At 43.2% G+C, this 20,950-nt stretch overlaps 1 protein-coding gene across 2 annotated transcripts in view; it reads left to right on the top strand.

The window, feature by feature from the left end:
- The first annotated feature begins 3,583 nt into the window (after positions 1-3,583).
- LOC135208429 (uncharacterized) overlaps positions 3,584-20,950 on the top strand; it is a 316,957-nt gene continuing 299,590 nt past the window's right edge. For both annotated transcript variants that reach the window (XM_064240585.1, XM_064240584.1), the window contains exon 1: positions 3,584-3,740. The gene's annotated coding sequence lies outside the window, so the exon portion shown is untranslated. The remainder of the gene's footprint in view (positions 3,741-20,950) is intronic.

Below are 20,950 nucleotides of genomic sequence, written 5' to 3'. Positions count from 1 at the left end.
CCATTGGTCATCCAACGATTCTATGTAATCATTGTCTTGGGAGGAGTATTTGTAAGGACTACATTCGGGCGAATGTTCGCCCTTCCATGTAAAAATCGGTATATCCATATGTCCTATTTTTCTTTTCTTCCAGGAACTAAAATGTAAAGCCTTTTACGCCTTTTCTTTTGATGTATATGTGTCAGGAATCTGTTCCCTCTACGTAATATTATTCGTATTTTCTTCTGTGAAGAAACACATTTACTTTAGGGATCCTGTCCCTGTTTGTTCGTGTATGCGTGACGGACACTATGCTTTCGTCTGCATACTGTCTTATGTACAGCCACTCCGCGGAGTAAAGATAGTTCGCTCACTCTCCTCGTCTTACTCAGTCCTCACAATATTGCAGCATCATTGGAAATACCTGTATCCGCGTTGCCATTCTTTCACGCTTTTACTGGTTGCAATACCATCTCAGCATTTCGAGGGAGAGGTAAAAAGTCATCGTGGCAGACACGGGAGGTATTTCCAGATGCTTCCTAGGTATTCATTTGCCTTGGTACCTACGTTACCAGATGTAATTTCAGAGTCTGACATAGAAATCCTTGAAGCTTTTGTATGCATAATGTATGACAGGGTAACAGCTACATTTGCAGTCAATGAATCTCGTTTTGAATTGTTTGCGAGAAAACAAAGGTCTTTTGATGCTATCCCTCCAACTAAAGATGCCTTAATACAGTACATCAAGAGGGCAGCATACCAAAGTGGGCATGTTTGGGGTCAAGTTTTGAGTCGAAATCAAGAGCTGCCTAGTCCTGAACTTTGGGGTTGGGTAAATGATAGACAGTGAAACATGGACATCAATCCCTTCTGTTGCTGCATCTTGTCAGGAGCTGTTGAAATGTGGGTGCAAAAAATCAAACTATGTTGGTAACTGCAAGTGCTATCGCTCTGGGCTTTCTTGTACAGGATTGTGTTCATTTAACTGTCAAGATCAATAAAAAGCAGTCTCCTGTGGCTATTTTGTATCCTAATAAGGTAAATTGCACTTGTTGTGGAATGGTTGCAGCCAGAATTTGCAATTCTCGGTAACGTTAAATAATAAAACGGCCCCTTTTTTTTACCATTTTGCAGCCACTTTGAAACCGGAAGTGGCTTTCATTGACCTTTGGGTTACTTGTTATCATGCCAAATTGTTGTACAAACGTACCAGTAGCGAAATTCTTGACTAATTTAAATGTTTTGTCGAGTTATATGATGATACCTAATATGAAAACATTTGTGAACTGCGCCATTTTGAAAAAAGTGACCATCTTAAAAAAAAACTCCTTTTTTTTTTTTTTTTTTTTTTTTGCCAGGACCCGAATTTTGCAAAGTACAGGTTAAACAATCCGTGTGCCAAGTTTCATGCTCGTATCACAATTTGCACAATTATATTTATAATATCCCCCACTATTACTAAGAATTATTACATTATATAATATAATAGTATAGATTGATAAACTGCAATCGGCATACAACAAGCTCTCCACAAAATTCTGAGTAGTTATACAAGGAAGGATGATACAAATTGGAGGTCTCCAGGAATACTGCTACGAGAAAGTTCTGGCAAAATTTTAGGAACAAAGGGGGGACTACCAAATCACCATGACATATGCTGTATTAAAAAATGGAAACTAGGTTCTTGACACCTAGATATAAGCATCATATATATTGGGAGGAAATTTTGCAGACAAGCAGCAACAAGAACTTGAAAGAACATTTTAAAATAAAACTATCTGAATCAACCCAACTAAATTTTAAGTAACAGACGTAGTATATTACAACATAGTTTAGTGTGGGAGAAATAGTTTTGAAGAGAAAAAAATCTAGCACCATCAATTTAACGCAAGCATACATTTTACAGTTTAATAGTTATTTCTTCCTCAGAAATTTTTTTTCTCGTAGATTGCGTACGTACGACATGATGGTTTCCATCTCTAAACTATATAGAAAATGCCCAAGTGATGTACTAGACAGTGCTGCCCGCATACGAGCAACATTTTAATATTTGTCGCAACAAAAAATTGTCAAAAATAGAACAGACGCATCTTTATATAGACTAATTTCCCTAACAAGTTCCTTGTGTGAATTATTGGAGAAAATGTAGATGCACCACCCGTACGGGGCATCCTTGAAAATTCACATCCCATCTGGGAGGAGGGTCACATACGTAGAGGAAGTGAACACCAACAAACAATTTCTAATTTCTTTGATACACGATAAACTTATGATACTACATGTAAATACTTATTATTAAAAACAATCTTTGGGCATTTGCCAAGATTTATCGAAAACTTTCGTAACAAACCGTACATTCCAAGTATGAATTGATATTTATTCTAAGACTTTCCATTTACAATGGAGCTTCAAAGGCAAGTGGGTCCTGTAAAATGCAGTAAAACCCTTCACACTGGCATTAAATATCAGTAGTCAACTACTAACAGGAATATCAAATAAAATTTATATGTACGATTTTCCTGTAAGTCACTATACTCGGCATCAAACATGCTATAGTTGAAACAGACGTATGACCCTCATCGGTTATGTGCTATAGAATGTGAGGTGGTAAAATAATTACCTCGCACTCATTACTACTGTCGACACCCGAGCTGGAAGTCCCATTCAGGCAATATAAAAGCCAAGTGCAAAAATGCATTATATATGATAAAAAAAAAAAAAATTATCGTGCAAATTGGTGTGTTGACAGAGGAACACTGACATTACGAAGTAGCTGTCGTGTCTGTTCTAGAATATGGATATTCTGCGTCAGATACAACTTTACAAAAGTTATAATTCAGTTCATCACGAGTGACTAAGTAAAGGCACTGGGGTTTTGAAATCGTCCCTATAAAGTCTTCTGTCTCAGTTGAAAGTGGTCGAAAAATGTTTTGACGAAAGACCAAAGAGAGATATTTACACCAATCAATCACTAATCCCCAAAATATCAGTACACTACCTTCAAGGCTGCAGTTATTACGTTTTTTTTTTCTCCAAGTACCACTCGACCAAAGATGCAATGCGCGGTACGTAGACTTAACTTATCTAGACCATGACTTACCATACAAAAGATATTCTGAGATTTATACAGCATAAGAAGTAAATTTTCAAACTTTTATCCAAAATAATCTATAATAAAAATCTTAAATGTTCAAACTTTTATCCCAAATAATCTATAATAAAAATCTTCTCTTTTTGCGCCACAATCTATATTTTACAGAACATTTATCAAGATATGCATTTTTAACAAAGGCAATATTTTTAAGATACTGATCAGTAACCTTTACAATATCACTGATTTGAGTACTAATGAACGGTAACATACCAATGTACATTATCATCAATCAGAACTGGATTACCATTGATATTTAGCGAATATCCCCTGGGTTTCTTGAGTTGTTTTTCCTTCTTATCAATAAAAGTTTACTTCGTTTCTCATTGCTCAGTAGTGCGTTTTGGTTGAATTGCTCTGATGCAACGGTAACTTTTCTTTCATCATACAAAAACTGTTGTAAGAACGGAAGAAAAGTTGTTGTTCTATAGCGATCATCAGCAGCCACTTGGCAATTTCAAGAAGAAGACTGTCGGCAGTTACTATAGGTAGTGAACGGGCCACAATCCCGTCACCAACTACTAACGAAGACAACAACAAGAACTCTTCGACGATCCTGCGTTTTGTGAATCCATTTCGTAAACGCCTCGCTCGTCAATCTTCTTTTCAGGTAAAGGAAACTAAAAGGACCTTTATTGAGGAGGTTCGTGCGATGAAGCACTGGTTGTCTAGGAGTTTTATTGCCTCCGTATCGACTAAGACTTCTCGGGTACCTCTGCTTCCGTAGGCTAGTCTGCTTGTGGTTTGGTTCTCGCGGCAAACCACGGCCAGTGATTATTGCCTACCTGTGTCTATTAACAAGGGAGACAGTCAGGCTAAGGTGATCAGTGGCAAGAACGAACCCTCGTGACAATGGCAGCAGGGCGTTATCTTAGTCGTCAGGCTCTGACCAGAAGCAGAACGGCCGTGTCTGGCCTGGCGTCTCATTCTCGTCTCGAGAACCCATCCCTCCCTCCCTCCCTAAGAGCGCCGCCCCCAAACTTAACCATAGCTTCTTGCCTCCCTCTTCAGGTTCAAAGGCCGTCGACTGGCAATTGACTTCTTAAGAGATGATGTTCATTAGGAAGAGGAAGTGGGTACCTACCTTGTAGGCTAGAAGAAAGTTCTAAAGGATGAGATCCCACTTTGCCCTATCCTAAAATTAAAAACTAAGTAAATAGTCTACTAGGCTATATAGGGTAAAAAACCGCATGGTACAGGGGTGGACCATGTACGATCAATGTGTACAACCCCAAAAAAATGCATTACTAGGTACCTAATGCGTCCTGACATTGGAGATGGGCATCAGACGCGACTTGTTGTTGGTGAGAAATGGAGCTAAAGACCTCTACTCGGTGTCAGGACGTGTTATAATGTACTTTTCTTGGGGTTGTACACATTGATTGTACATGGTCCACCCCTGTACCATGCGGTTTTTTACCCTAGTAGGAGATACAAATGTATCAACATTCAAGAAGAATAAGGTAATTCAAGGCAATAACTCCGCACGGACTGCAAGGAACATTCCAGTGAATAGTATGACAGCCACCAACAATTGGAGTGTGTATTTCACATTGGCTAGTACTGGCTCGTGGGGGTTAATTACAGTCAACCCCCTAAAAATAATGGCAAATTCTTAATAATTAACCCCAATACTACACGAAACTATAATTTCCAAAGAGATACCCGCCATGGAGTTATTACCTAGATTTACCTGCATTTTTGTCGGGTGGCTAGTTTGCAGATTCGTCGGGCAGGCCTCGTAACTCCTTCTGCCCTGGCCACCAATTCCTCCGCCAAGGTAAGTAGTTCCACCTGAAACAGCTGACAACCTCGTGCCCCGACCCAATGCACCATGCGGCCTCAGTCTCTCCTGGCTTCCCAACATGGCTGTGTCTGCATCTTATCCCAAACATTTTTTTCAATTTGCCGCAGCCAATCTGGTCACATTGCTGGATTTGGGTGTCTTGTGTAATGATGAAAAGTCATTAGGGTAGAACACCACGGCAGGCCAACCCTCATCACGGTGGACGGGTCTTATTCACTCGATATTTAATTGGTGAAACAAAAATACAATTGCAACTCTAAGCATACCATTTAAAAGACTGAAGTTTCGTCAACATAATGTGATATATGAAAGCCCCATACCAACTAAAATAAGCATGTGAGCTCTTCGTAAAATATGTTTTCAAGGCAGTTTTGAAATCCAATATGGCGGCTACGTTTTGCATGGAAGGTTCTCATCAGTGACGGCCACCATCTTTCCCCAGCCTTCCCAGCACTCATTTGAACAATGTTAGCGTATATATGTAACGTTTATTGATCTTACTCGAGATTGCAGTTGTAATCAGCACAATAAAACAACATTTTGTTGCCTATATTAGTGAAAGTATGAAACTTGTTATTCCCGGGGTTATGGTTGGAACTGAATTCATTCTTACCTTGTAATCGGTGGTTTTTATCCTTACTGCCATCACAACTGAAACTCCACAGTGCTTATTTGATTGTAATTATACACATTTTGGTCTTAATTCACTCCACAGTGCACTTCAACCACGCTGTGGTTCCTGGTTCCTAAGCACTCACTCCGCAAACACAGTTACGAGTAGCAGACGGCAACACTGATTATGAGATGCAAAGCTTTATTCCCTTAATTGTTTACTTTACTCAATATTTAGTTTAACTTTACTTCAAAATGTTTATTTAATTCATGTCTATTATCCCTTTTTTGCAACCAAATTAACCCCCCAAAATTACAAATGTTTCGGATGTATACTTACGAGCAGACGACGTGAGGAAAAATGACTCATCGTTGCCAATCTAGTGGAGCGTCACACATACGCCGATGCATTTACAAACTGTTTCGATGAATTCTAGTTGTCATAGTAATGCAGTAATGATAAAATTGCTGTAATACGTACGTATATATAATACAAATCTATGCTAATTTCACTTATTTCCCCGGTTTTGTGTAAGTCATACCTAGTTTGGAGGGTAAACACATACCAATTGACAACACTGATAAACAATTGAAGAGCGCAAAACGCCGCAAAGAATGCCGTAGTCCCCTTGAATAAGTGCTGGTAAGAGGTTGGGTTTACGATTGTTGTGATGAAAGTGCCCCAGCGTCTATGGGTACAAGTGGTGTTCAGATTTAGCACAGGAAATGGGAAGTTTGTTGACACAAGCGACTCCGTAAACATCAAGATGGCGTCAATCTTCGAAACATTTTTAGTTGTAAGTAAAAATTTCTAAAGCATTTTGGTGAGATTTCCACTGCCGTAGCCACCCTTTTCACTACCCTCTGTTTAAATCTTAAAATTTGGCCTTAATTTCTAACTTTGGAGAAAATACTTACTTTGAAAGGAGAGTAGAGGTCTTTAGCTCCGTTTCTCACCAACAACAAGTCGCGACTGATGCCCATCTCTGGTGTCAGGACGCGTTATAATGTACTTTTTCGGAGGGTGGCAAGCGTTGATTGTAGGTGGCCTGTTTGGCCTGCTGTGATGGTTTACCCTACTTATCTTTTTAATGAACCAACTGGTTATTGGTACGGCGGCCAAACCCCGATCGCTGTAGATATTGGTACGGCAGTGAATTGCGCATGCACGAACCCTTGTTTACCGCCTCGGGGATATCAGTCAGCAAGAAAAATGGCAACGGGACAGCATAAACCACAGAGTAATACATTAGTTTTCGGCGAAAAACAAATGTTTTCAGGCTCTAACGAGCTGAAAGAAGCCATAGATATCTATGAAGACTCAAACTTTCAAAAATTGTTGGTAGATTTATATTATTATTCCTCGGTGGCCTAGGCTATGGCAGTTGCGGTTTTTCTATGCAGTTTTACCACCTCAAAAAGAATTTTGAGTATATTTATTCGGACGACTGTAATGAACCCTCCAGGGCTCGTACTAAACGCGTTGGAATACATTTGACGGGTTGATTACAGTTTAGTTGCCCGGGCCGCGTAACACCATTTTGCCCGGTTTCCCAATAGGTCCCCCCTTACCGTTTTCATTAACTTTTAACCAAAACTCGTGTGTTCTCCCCCCACCCAAAAACCTCGCTTCCCAAAAGGGTCCCCCATTACCGTTTTTATAGGTTTTTAGGGTTTGCTGACAATACGCATGTTTTCAAACCTTGCGCCAAAAGAAACCGTCCGCCATCTTGTTTGTATTGCTCCGCCGATTTCCTAGCAGACGAAACCCGTGGGCAACTAAACTGTAAGCGCTCCAATTGTTTATACTTAGGTCAAGAACGATCGAATCGGTCCTGAAAAGAACTCCGAAGAGGAGATTAAAAGAGGATTTGAAATACGCAAATCGTGCTATGCTGTATTCATGGTGGCAAGGAAAACTACCAAAGTCTCTCCTCTGGTAAACGGCCAAATCAATCGTAAGTAATTGCAGCTGACGGAGAAAACGATAGAAGTTACCAACTAGTGAAATGGCAAAATTAAACAAAATTTCAGCGCTATCTTCAGCAAGTCAAGAGCGCAGTAAGGGACCACCAACAAATCTGCTGTACCCCCACCACACTATGTTATTTGTACGGCAGGAAGTCTGAAATTGACGCATGCGCAATTCACTGCCGTACCAATATCTACCGCGATCGGGATACGGCTGCTGTACCAATATCCTGTGCCTTTAATGAAAAGTGGCCTTCTTGGTGATTTTAGTGGTGAATGCGATAAGTGTGAAGAAGGCACAATCGGCCTCGTGAAGCATGGCGCACCTTCCAGTGGCGATGTATCGACTATCGAGTCGTCTGAATCGGTAATTTCCTACTTGTCCGTCGATTCCGATTTCGATCTCAAATAAGGTAAATGCAGGTTTATACAGTTTTTTTTCTGTCATTTTTTCTTGCCAGAACATATGAGCTTGCCAAAAATCTTTAGAAATGTCGATAAGGCGAGCAGCGCCGTTCGACTGCGCCGAAACTAATTTTATTGTTTTTTTTCTATGCCATTTTTTTCTTGCCAGAACATACAAGCTTTCCAAGAATCATTAAAAATGTTGATAAGAAAGCAGCGCCATTTGACCGCGCCGAAACTAATTTTGTTTTTTTTTCTATGCTATTTTTTTCTTGCCAGAACATACAAGCTTTCCAAGAATCATTAAAAATGTCGATAAGGCGCGCAGCACTGTTTGACCGCGCCGAAACTAATTTTATTGTTTTTTTGTTTCCTATGCCATTTTTTCTTGCCAGAACATACGAGCTTGCCAAGAATCATTAAAAATGTCGGTAAGGCGCGCAGCGCCGTTCAACCGCGCCGAAACTAAATAACTCGCCAAAACATACGTCCGCCATCTTGTTTGTATTCGTCTGCCAATAATCTAGCAGACAGTACTCTTGCCCGATAAATCTTCAGGCGCTCCCTGATATAGTTTTGACAAAATTAACATTCGTGGCCTACCTTGGTTAGAAGTGTTTGTTTGGTTAACCCTTTAGGTAGCTAGTAGGTGAAGCGAGCCTCCCCTGCTGAGAATGTGTGATGCCTTGTCGAAATGCAGGGAACATGCTGCTGTGAGGCAGGTGACTGCATTTTCAGTGTTTCAAATGCAGCACAAACCTTGAATGTGTGAGATCCCTGTAGAGGGGACCAAACTCCAGAGTGGGAAACCAATTCTTGTGTGTGTCATCTTAGCCAATTGCATACCGTGTACTGTTATTGACATATTTATTGGTAGTGCTCTTATTAATATTATCCCCCGGACTTCTAAGTTTTAGCCTATGTCATGACGTACGTGTACATGGATTTCCGATAGGATCCTGTTTGGTCTAATGCACCTAGGTGTTATGGGTTTGGATGGCCAGAGTATTTTCAGTGTCGTCTGATTTTCATCTGGAAACGTGGATATGTGAACATTGCTGAAATCTAGTTGAGTCTATCATTCTAGGCTGTTTTACCTGTAAAGTGAGATTTTCAAATTCAGACATTACTACTTGAATATAAGTTATATTATGACTTCTTTGGTGGAGAGGACGTAACTGGTTCTATGACCATTTCAAATATTACCTATATTGCAAAATTTCACCTTAAATTTCTTTAATGTTTTTAATTTCTGACATTCATTTTAGTAGCAAATTAGTTGTTTTACCCCTTCATAACCTATAGTTATGAGGACTACTGGAGGAATTTAGCGTTTGGTTGGGAAAATAGAGGGCTACGTATATTCTAATGTTCCCATGACACTTGTGCAAGTAAGGTTTATTGAACATTTTCAAAGTGACCCAGGTTATGATGGGTCAGGTTGGGGAGGGTGTATCCAGCCAAGGTCCTGGTGCCATAGGCCAGTTTAGGAAAGGACCTGCCACAATAGGTTTTTAGTGTTATATTAAAGAAAATTGTCCACCCCCAGATCTTAAAATTTACTGAGAGTAGAGGATATGAATTGGTATGTTGGTCATCCATCCTCCAGTCATCAGTCATACCAAATTGCAACCCTCTAACCTTGGGAGTTTTTACAGTTGATCCCCACAATTAGCAGAATTTTTCTCAGGAACACATCTGTAAATTATTCACAGGAAACTTCCCTATTCACGAATTTTCCTCTGGATCATATCTACAGGTTATTCGTGGGAACTTGCCTATTCGCTGATTTTTTTCTTTTTTCATAGAGCATTACAGGCAGTCCCCGGCTTACGACGTTCCGAGGTTACGACACTTGTCAATAGACGTTATTTCCTGGGTTACGACGCATGTTCCAGGGTTACGACGCCTACAACGATCATCTGGGAGATGAAATATGACACCAAAAATGCAAAATAATCAATATTTTAAGGTTTTTTTTGATGAAAAATGCCATAAGAATGCAGTTTACATAGTTTTCAATACACCCAAAGCATTAAAAGTAAGGTTTTCTTAGGATTTTTGACGATGTTCCAGCTTACGACTTGTCTCAAGAACGGAACCCCTGTCGTAACCCGGGGACCGCCTGTATTCTGTTTGTTCCTACCCTATATACAAACCCTTGGTCCTTTACATAAGGAATTACTTTCAGTGTAGGCTGGATTTATGGGCGTTAAATTCTTGAACTAGGTGGTTAGGCAGTAACTACTGTCTGGTAGGCCCACCTGCCTGTATGTAAACACTCCACTTTTGCTTTTGGGCCTCTTCCGATGACGTATTTTTGTGAGCTCTTGTAAACTAACCATTAATAATTTTCCTGTTAGATCTTAAATTTTTAATTTTTTTGAATGTATATACTTCTTGATATTAATTAATTGAATTTAATAATTAATATGCAAACCCACGTTTTGTGATAGCCTTAATAGCGGCCTTTCTACTTTGTGTTAAGGGTTGGTGGCAAAGGTATGCTGACATCTTATTAGTACTACATATTTTCGCCCTTTAACGTTAGGACGAGACATGTATTAATCCGAAATTTATGCTTACGCTTTGGAAATTGTCGAGGGGAACTTCGGAGGTTTGTCCTTTGTTTCTTCTGGTAATTCTTCTCCTTTGTCCATTTGCTAGCTATTGGATGAAGATAGAAGAGGGGCCATGTGGTGTTGGTGTTTGGGGGATCTCTCATTTCGGAGGGCGGTAGCCTTGGATGCAAGAGGAGTATCCTTATTACTTTAAATCATATTTTCTTTCTTTTACAGGTGGTGATAGTGATTACAGCAGGCGAATGGCGCACAAATTTGTGCACGGGAGAACGCCTAGAGCCGCACGTGTTAGAATACACTGGAGAGCGTTGACGCTCTACAGGTGAAATTGTGAGTCTTGTTGCGTGTGTAGACGGAGAAAAGCGTTCCGAAGGAGGAGTGTGTCTGGGGCGTGATACTGGAGACCGAGAGCGCCTGCTGGAGTGTTTAGAAAAACGCTCTATTGATGCGCTTTGACGCACACGGGCAGTAACGGGTCTCGGTGAGTGCTTACTTTGTTGCTGAGGCAGCGGTGAAACAGCGCATTGGGTAACGTGCGTTACAGGTGAGCGCTGTCTAAAGGAAGCATGCGCAGTCGCGCGTGCTGTCGGAGCACGCTGTCCAGGAGTAACACAGCGCGCAAATGAATGGTGCACATCAGGAAGTAGTTCTCGCTGCAGTGTAGAAGGTGGGGGCACGTTGTCCCCGAGAGGAAGAGAGAGTTTCTCTGTGACCTCTTTCTAATGAAGGCTCCTGTGCACGTGCCAAAGCATCACGTATTGCAGGGGAGCGTTCCATTAGCGAAGCCTCCTGTGCGGGTACCGTAGCATTGAGCATTGTGGAGGAGAGTAAATCATACTCCTTTGTGCGTGCCGTAGCATCACACAAAGCCGAAGAGCTCACGCGTGAAGGTCTGGAAGTTCTTGAAGGAGAGCGGGTGTCAGCACGTCTCTGAAAAGTGTCTTTACTACTTTTCTGAGAGTCAGTGTTGGCTCTCAAAGAAGGCGTGTCAGGAGCAGTCTAAGGACCTCGTCCAGGGACAAGGGAAAGCTGCAGAGCCCGCATCCCCGAGGGTGGGCAGAAAGGAGGACGGACCTGGTCAGCGTCAAAAAGAGCCTCAGCAGGGGAGGGATCTGGGGGCTGCGCTGCAGAGGGAAGGGCGTCTTCCTTAACAGCACTGGAGGATGAGGCCGACTCCTCCGAGGAGACTAAAAAGGAAGATGCAGCCCCAGAGGAGATTGCCGACAAAAGTCTTTCCTTCGACAGCAGGCCAGGAAGTCCCAACGAAGGCCACAAAGCACGAAGGGCATTGTCAACACGTGTTGAAAAACAAGGCTTATCCTTAAAAGGGCCTGACCTTCCCGTTTCACCAGGGGAAACGAGCAGGTCTCGCTCTTTCAAAGGATAGCCAGGAGTTAAAATGTTGCTCTTATGCGCTTCGCTCCCGGAGGAGTGAGACGGCAAACGTCCTGAAAGACGAGTCCCCAACGAGGACGCAGAAGGTCTGGGTCGTTTAGTCTTCAAGTAAGAACTTAAAGGCAAAGAATCCCTTTTCTTCTTCTTACTTTTCTGCCGGTGATACTCAACCCGCTGGGCAGGCAACCAGGTACGACACTCCTCACAGGTGGATTCCGATGTACAGGAATGCGCCCAGCAAGAAGGACAAAGGGAGTGAGAGTGAGGGTCTCTATCAATCCTGCTCATGAAAGTCCCATACCTACGGCCCGGGACACCAGGGCAGGAATGCATAACCATATTGTCAGATATACTCACATTCAGCTAGAAAGAGAAAAAGAATGTTATGAAAAATTTCAGCAAGCCAGCAAGAGTGAAAGAGAGAAGTCTTTCCTCTCTGCCGGCTGTAATCAAAGTGACGACTCAGTGAGCTGGTGGGGAGGTGGTGCTTCCCCACCGCCGGGCAGGTAACTACAGGCCCAGTAGTTACTATTGTTCGACAGATCTAAACTGGTAGATTGTTTTCGTCTTTGGGTAAAAACCCTGTTGCCACATTTGCCAGTATCCAGTTTTAAATACCTTACTTTATAACACATGAATCAATAAATCGGTAGTTTAAAGTTTTTAGCATGTTTTGCTGGACTTAAGTGTTCACATATTGTGATTATAATTTTATTTGTAGATAAAATAAGAAATCGCATTTATAAACGTGATAGATGTTTAAAAAAATGCTGCCATTTTTCCTGCTGCCTTTGACAGGCAATATGCAGGTGGGCCAAGCCTATTAAACCATGAAGTTTAAAGGAATTATCTCTTAAGCTACCCTTTGTATAAGCCCCACCGCCCGGTCTAGCTGAGAACTCTAGCGCCAAAAAGAATTACTTTTTGCTTTAACAATAGTCAGTAGGGAAATTTATTCCTACAGAAAGCACGCTGTGAAACGGGCAAATGCAGTTAAGCATTCCGAAAATTTACAAACAGGCGATGCTGCAAAGGATAGCTGTTATTAAAGTAAGATCATCTGACGACAAAGAATCTTCATAATGTACATTTTGTATAGAATCATATTATTACAATTCTTACAATAATTATTGTAAATAATTTTTTCTCTCCCAATGATGAGTTTATGTGCAACAACCTTATAAAAAGTAAAAATTGTTACACGCATTAGACCGAGAGTGAAAAAGAAAATGAAATTCAAGTAAATCATAACTTGATGAATTAGAATGAGGGGGAAACCTAAAATGAAGAGCAATGAAATCCAAAATATTACAAACTTGTTTAGGAAATGGATAGTATGGCAGACAGAAAATTCAAATAATAAATAAGAAAATGTCATAAGACATACATACTGAATGGCAATTGCCAATTTTTATTACTTTCAATGAAAAACATCATCATATAAAAAATGTAATATAATAAGCAAAATATAAGGGTATAAGTCATAACAAATATAAAAAATAAATAGTCTCAAAAGTAATAACCAAATAGAATAGGAATCAAGTTTACGGATTAGGATTCATACGGTCAGTTTCATTAGGTACTGTCCCAAATATTGCCTCGTTGGGAGATGGCTGAGGACTTAAGAAGGGGACAATTTAAAGGTTAAAAGAGAACTGGCAACAGGGTTTTTCTCAAGGAAGTAAACAATCTATCAGTTTAGATCTGTCAGACTATACCGCGGTATATAAAAGCATGTATTAGCCGGTAGTTTCAGCTGAGCTGCAATCTATCCTAAGTAAAGGACGGAAGGTTTGTATACAGTGGAGGAACAAACATGGGTTAGGACAAGGAAGTGTTTAAGTATGGGAAGAGGTACAGTTAAACGCTAGGTTTATATTTATAGAAGAAGAAAATATGCCAGCTTGCTTTTTGGTAGGGATAGATTTGTTGAGAATGCATGATGTAGGTGTAGATATAGAAAACAGAATTCTTAGAAAGGGGTTTAGATAGTAATGTATTTGTAGCGAACTTTGTGGGTATGATTGATATTGCTAGGAGTGAGAGTGTTTTGTTGAGTGAGGAAGAGATTGAGGAAATGCAAGGTAAGTGCTTGGAGATAGGTATGTTGCGACAATGTGTTTGGGAGCAGTGCATGTGGAAGATTGGCCATGTGAGCTGGATGTATATAAGAGGGTTGCTAAGCAGTTTGTAGTGTGTAAAAACATAGTGTACATTTTACATCAGGAAGGGGTGTATGATAGGGAAGTGTATGTGCTGGTGTTTTCTGTTGAGTCAGTTGTGAGTATGTTTGTTGGTGCATGATTGGTTTGGGTATATGGGGAAAAATAAGTTATGGGAATGCACGGGAGAGAGATTGTATGCGCCTGGGTTGAATAAGATTTGTATGGATTAGCTGTCACATGTGAAGACTGTCAGAGGGGTAAGTATCAGAGTGTGCATGCGAGTCCACCCGTGTTGTGATTGCAGATGAAAGAGCTGTTTGAAATACTAGTGATTGGTTGTGTTTCTTTGCCTAGGACTGCGAGAGGACACAGGGATGATTGTGATGGTGAATCACATGAGTAAATTTGCCTATGTGGTTCCCATCAAAGGTAAGAGGAGTGAAACTGTTGCGTGAATGGTGGGTCAAGTGATGTTGCTTATGTGTGTGTGTAAGCCAGCGAAAATGTTGAGTGATAATGGACCTGAGTTTGTGGGATCAGAATTTGAAGGAATGGGGTAATGTACATGTCTATTCTACTTTGTATATGCCCAGTGCAAATGGTTTGGCTGAAAGGACTTGTTAGAATGATGGCAGATTTTGTGAATGATTGGATATGTAGGGCGTGCAGTGTGGTTATATAACGCCACGCTGCGGAAGAGTATAGGTATGTCTCCTTGTAAATATGTGTTAAATTTTGAAGGGATTATTAGGCCGCAGTTGGGTCTGTCAGAGAGTGATCAGGATTTGTGGAAGAAAGCTTGTGAAAGAGTTGAAAGTTTTAAGATTGGGGATAAAGTATTGAAAGAGATGGTTCAGATAGGAAGAATGAATGTGAATAAGGTAAGGGAGAAATTTGAAGGGTCTTTTGAGATTTTGGAAGTGGGGTGGGGTGGATTGAGTTATGTTTTGGGGAAATTGCAAGTAGGTGGGTCATGAGTGTCGGTGTACAAATGGGTCTGGAGATCAGCAGTTAGTTTTGGTTGAGTATGGAAGAAAGCGGTAGAGTGTAGAGAAAGGAAGTTGGAGGAAGAAGCATGAATGCCATGATAAGGGTGTTAGTGGTAGGGTGCAAATTGTTGATACAATGTGTAATACGGATGACTTTGAGAGAATGAATAATACTTATAGGGTATGTGGGATTGAGTTAACAAAGATAAGTTAGACCTCAGTGGGAAAGACACCGAGTAGTAAGGAGGTAGTTGATCGTATGGATAAATCTTTACAAGAGGTTGACAGAAGTATGGATGAACCGAGTGGTTTGGTAGTAGAAATAGGGAAAATATTGGTACCAGAGCTAGAAGATGTTGGTGAAGTTGTGAATGAGATTTGGGAGGATAGTAGTGAGGGAGATGATGGGAATTTGAATGAAAGTGGTTTGGAAGAAGTGAATGGCGATGTAACAGAGAATGTATGAGGTTCATCAAACAAGATCCAGGGTTGCCTGCATCTGAGCAGCCTTGGGTGTTGCAGAAAGCAATTTAGTGTAGGTGTTGCGAGTGTAAGGAGACGTCAAATGTAACGGAGGAGGTAATATGGAGGAGTGATAATGGTAATTTAAATTTGACAACATCTTCAAGGGTTGCGTGAAAGGGAGAGAGAGAGAGCAAAATTGGTGGAGGAATGAATGGGAGTGGTTTGATGGTGTAAGAGTGTGTGTGTGTGTTGTGGCGATCGTGCAAGTACATCAGTAGCAAGTGTCTGTTACGAGAGTCAGAAGAAGTGAAGTCAGTTACTAAACAGTTGGTTTGGCAGCGGTTTTATCCATTGAGGGTCAGTGATATTGTGTAATTTGAGTGATTTTGGTGGTGTAAAAGTTGTTGTGCCTGTGTCTGTCTGGTTGTGATGAAATTGATGAGGGTGGTTGTGCATTTTGGTGTCTGAGTTGGTGGTTGGGAAGAGAGAGTTGGTGGTTTGTTGTGCTTGGTAGGAGTTGGGGTGTGATTTGTCGTGTTGTTTTCGAGATGTTGGTGTGTGTTTGCGTGGTGATTTGGGTGTTGTTTTTTGAGTTGTTGTATGGTTTTGGTGTTTGTATGTCTTGGGTAGTGAGATTCTTGGCGTTGGTTGTATGTCGGCCAGCCTAGCCTAGCTATATCCAGCAGACAGCACAGCCTAGCCCTGAGTGTCTGGAGTCTAAGGTGAGTACACGTGTTTGTGTTGTGTGTTCTGTATTTCGTTAAGCCAATTGCCCTGCGTGTAAAAAGTAACGTAAAGGGGAAAGAGTGGCTGTAGGAAAATTATCAGCCGATACGATTAAAGTAACTGTGGGGAGTTTGCTTGCTTTACTTGCGTGTAATCCCACCACAATGGGACTTCTAAGGGTCTGCCTCCTCAAACTGAGGAGGCAGATGGGTCTTCTGCTGGCTCGTCTGTTCCTGCGGGAACAGGAACCGTCAAGCTGTCCCCAGGGCCTAGCGTGTTGGGAGCTGTAGAACCGCAAACTTTGGTTGTTCATACGTGAACAAACCTTCGGTCTTAACAATAGGATAATTTCTAGCACCCAGCTGGATCTGGTTAAAGAGCAGGTGAAAGCAAGGAATCTTGTTATATCTGGCAACGTATGCGTAGCTTGGGTTAGGAGTGGTCAAGGACGACGCCGCTACGCCAGTCTTTCTTTTGACTACCTGGGCAAGAGTTATGTTTCACCTCTCTTGGCCTTTTCCCGGTTCATTGCCCTTTTCGTTTCTTTTAGTGTGTGTGTGTGTGTTTGGCTACTTCTGTTCCTTCTTGGCATCAGAGTATGTGCCTGGGAGTTCCAGGTTTACCGTGTTCTCGTTTTATGGCTTCGGCAGCGACCGACCCTCACATCACATGCAGTAGGTGTCGTTCTAATTTTTGTACTATTACGAATCCTTGCACGGAATGCCGGGCATGGCCTAAGGAGCAGTGGAGGTTGTTTTATGGCAAGAGAGAACATCGGAGGGTTTCGACTCTTCCTACTTGGGAAGGGTTTGCGCCTATTCCCGATGTTTCGTCTTCCGCGGTAGTCAACCCTCATAGTAGCGTTGTCCCAGGTCCTCGACTGCCTACCAGGCGACGATCTCCTAGACTGCTCCTGGAAAGGGGGAGGAAGAGGAGCCGGGCATCTCCGAGGATGAGACTACTTAGACACGGCCTGGTGCACCAGTCAGTCTTTGGTGTCAGCCCGGCGCCAGTCTATCGCATTTTTGAGTTCAGTCCGAGGAAACAAAAATTGGGACTCCAACAGATCTATGTTCCTTAATGCCAGCAAAGACTCGGTGTCGAGTGATCTATCCATCCTAGACAAAGTCGCATCCCTTCTAATCAGAAAAAGATTAGCCCATAAATTGGCACTGAGGTGAGCCAAATATGAAAACGCCTTGCCCCCGGACTGAAACAGACTGGCAAGCGAGGAGGCACCTACCAACCCTTCCGGGGACCTGTCGGAAGCTATCTTGGCAATAACCACAGACCAGAGGTCCAGTCAAGAAACCGTCTGCAATATGGAGGCCGCCGTAGATTCCAATGCTGAGGCATCTTGCGGAGACAAAGATGGAGCCACCGACCTCACCTGTTCCAAAGTCAAACCCGGCTTCAGGCGAATGACGTCTGGGTTAAGATGGCATAACAACAAAAATGCAGAGCTCTTATCGTAGTAATTCCTGTCTCATGAGAGGTGGGGGTAGTAGCTTGGTAGAGGCCCTAGAGCGAAACGACCCATCCCAGTCCGAAACAGGGGCGTTAACCTCTGCAAGACCGACTGAACATACCCCGGGGGTTTGACACGCTCGAGATTCGAGGCAGAGGACAAAGCAACTCCTGCAGAACGCACACCACTAACACTGCCCAAAACAACAGCACTCTCGGGAACACGTCCGCATTGTTCCTCCCTCAAAGGCGTAGAGGGTGAAGAGGGAGAGGAAGACAGCACTAGTTTCTTATGCACACTCTTCTCAGAAGGCGGGGACGAAGCAACACGTTTCCTACCAGTCCTCCCAAACAATAAGGCAGCCAACTTCACATCCAATACAGAGTCCAACCTCTGAGGCACTGCCTGGCATATGACCTCAGACTGATGTGCCAGAGAAGGCTCTGATGACAAGGAAGGGAGATGTAGCAAACTCGGCGGCAGTGATGACATCAAAGCTAAGAAAGGCGGATCAGAGGAGACAACTGGGAGAGACGTCATCGATGTGACTGACGTCACAAGCAGCGGTGACGTCACGGATTCCCCTTGGTGCAAGGGGGAAAGAGACGTCACTGGAGGAGGAATACACATAAACGGACCCCATGATGTCATCAATGGGGCTGATGACGCAGTGTCACTCAGACTCGAAGCAGTGGCAGACACTGGCGGAGCAATACAAGATGGCCGACTGCTACTACCCTCGAAGACGAGGAAGGGGGGGGGTCTGGCCAGAACGGAAAGAGGGGGTGCGAGCCACCACAAAATGCGCTAGCAACCCCTAGCCCAAGCGTCTTCCAAATCCCCGCCATTTTGGACACCTCCGAGTCTGGAAGAGAAGAGATTGATGAAAAAGCATCACCCTTCTCTGAAGTTCTTTGCTCTTCGGGAAGAAGTGCAGAAAATGCTGGACAGTGATGCAATAGAGGAAGTAGTGCAACCGTCCCTGGGGTTTTACAGTCACATCTTGGTGCCCAAGGCGTCAGGAGGATGGAGGCCTGTGATTGACTTATCCACCTTGAATCACTTCGTCAGGAAGACACGGTTCAAGATGGAGACCCCGCGCTCGGTGTTGGCAGCCGTGAGGGAAGGAGACTTCATGCTGTCAGACTTAAGGGACGCATACTTCCAAATCCCTGTTCATCCCACGTCCAGGAAGTTCCTTCGCTTCTCTCTTGGGGACAAGATCTTTGAGTTCAAAGTCTTGTGCTTCGGGCTGACGATGGCCCTTCAAGTGTTCACAAGGGTCTTCTCTCTAGTGTCAAGTTGGGCCCATGCTCAGGGGATCCGTTTGCTGAGGTACCTCGACAATTGGTTAGTCTTGGCAGTTTCCAGGGAGAAACTGATGCAGGACAGGGATCGTCTACTTCGGTTCTGTCTGGACCTGGGCATAGTCAACCAGGAAAAGTTGAACCTCGTACCCACTCAAAGGATTCTCTACCTGGGCATGGTCATCGATATGACAGTGACAAAAGTTTTCCCGTTGGATCAGAGATGGGAGAAGTTCTGGGCGGTAGCGCGCAACTTCCTGTCAAAGTCACATCAGTCAGCTCATCAGTGGCAGGTTCTTCTGGGAGTGTTGTCTTCCCTGGAGAAGCTGGTCCCTCATGGGCGTCTTCATATTCGGTCTCTGCAATGGAGACAGGGAGAATTCTGGTCTCCAGCGGGGGACTCTCCCGTTTATGGTTACTCTGTCTCTGGAAGTGAGAGACCTTCATTGGTGGTTGGACCACCAGAATCTGTTGAAGGGTGTCCCTACTGTTCTCGGACGCCTCCCTCGCAGGTTGGGGCGCTTATTTAGGCGCCCTCATCACTTCAGGCGTTTGGTGTTTGGAGGATAAGCAGCAACATATCAATGTCTTGGAGTTGAAGGCAGCTTTCCTGGGTCTGAAGGAGTTTCAGGGGAAGGTAGAGGGTCATTCTGTTGTTCTCATGTCAGACAACACCACGGTGGTAGCCTATGTGAACAAACAGGGAGGCCTGGTTTCATATTAACTTCACACCTTGACCGTCAAGCTTCACCAGTGGGCGGTCAGCAATTCGGTAGAGCTCTCAGCCAGGTATATATCCAAGGGAAACAGAATGTGGTCGCAGACAAACTCAGTCGCCAGGATCAAATCCTAGGCACAGAGTGGTCCCTTCATAACAGCTGGGCACATGTCCAGCAGTCTTGGAAAGTTGACCTCGCAGTTTACCAAGACAGATGGGTGATCTACTGTGATTGGTGTCGTAAACGGGGTTTTTCTCCACTCGCAACCTCTATTCGGCTAATAGCAGACTTTTTAACCTTCCTCAGAGACGAGAAACGTTTGTCCATTTCTGCTATTAGAGGCTACAGGGCGACACTGAGTTTGGTGTTACACCTTAAGGGTATCGACATCTCCCCTTCCTGGGACCTTTCCCTGCTAGTTAAGGGGTTTGAGCAGTCTAGTTCTCCTAGAGAGCTCAACCCTCCAACTTGGGATGTTTCCTTGGTTCTTAAGAGCTTCACTAAGAGTCCATATGAGCCCTTGTATCGCTCATCTGACAGGAACCTGACGCTCAAGACAGTTTTCCTTCTGGCTTTGGCATCTTCCAAGAGGGTAGGAGAACTCCATGATCTGAGCTACGAGGTAAAGCACACCAGAGGTTGGGGGTCGATGTCCTTCGAATTTGTCCCGGAATTTGTGGCCAAGACCCAAAATCCCTTGGTGCATGATGACAGGTTCACTTCGTTTTCAATTCCATCACTGACTGACTTTGTGGGTGGTATTGCTCAAGAGCTTTTGGTGTGCCCTGTCTGGGCCCTGCGTTGCTATCTTAAAAAGGACTCGGCATCTTAGACCAGGCTGCCACAGACTTTTTGTTAGCACAGGCCGTTCAAAGAAAGAGGTGTCTTAAGAATACTATCTCTTATTGGATACGGGAAGCCATCAGATAGGCATACTTGACACTTGATGATTCCACCACCACGTCTGTGCAGGCTAGAGCACATGACTTTAAGAGGTATTGTTCCCTCTCTGGCTTTCAAAAAGAACTTGGCTATACATAGAGTGTTGAGTGCTGGTACTTGCTTATGCCAGTCCACGTTCACCTCCATCTATCTTAAGGATGTTACCCACAGGTCTACGGACATGTTTTCCCTGGGTCCTGTGGTGGCTGCCCAACAGGTGGTGTAACTCATAGTTGCCCGGCACCTTTGTATCTTACCTAAGATGAT

Source organism: Macrobrachium nipponense, chromosome 35 (genome assembly GCF_015104395.2).
Source record: "Macrobrachium nipponense isolate FS-2020 chromosome 35, ASM1510439v2, whole genome shotgun sequence".
In the NCBI taxonomy this organism is placed as follows: Eukaryota; Metazoa; Arthropoda; class Malacostraca; order Decapoda; family Palaemonidae; genus Macrobrachium; species Macrobrachium nipponense.
This window is presented reverse-complemented; position numbering and strand designations above follow the sequence as displayed.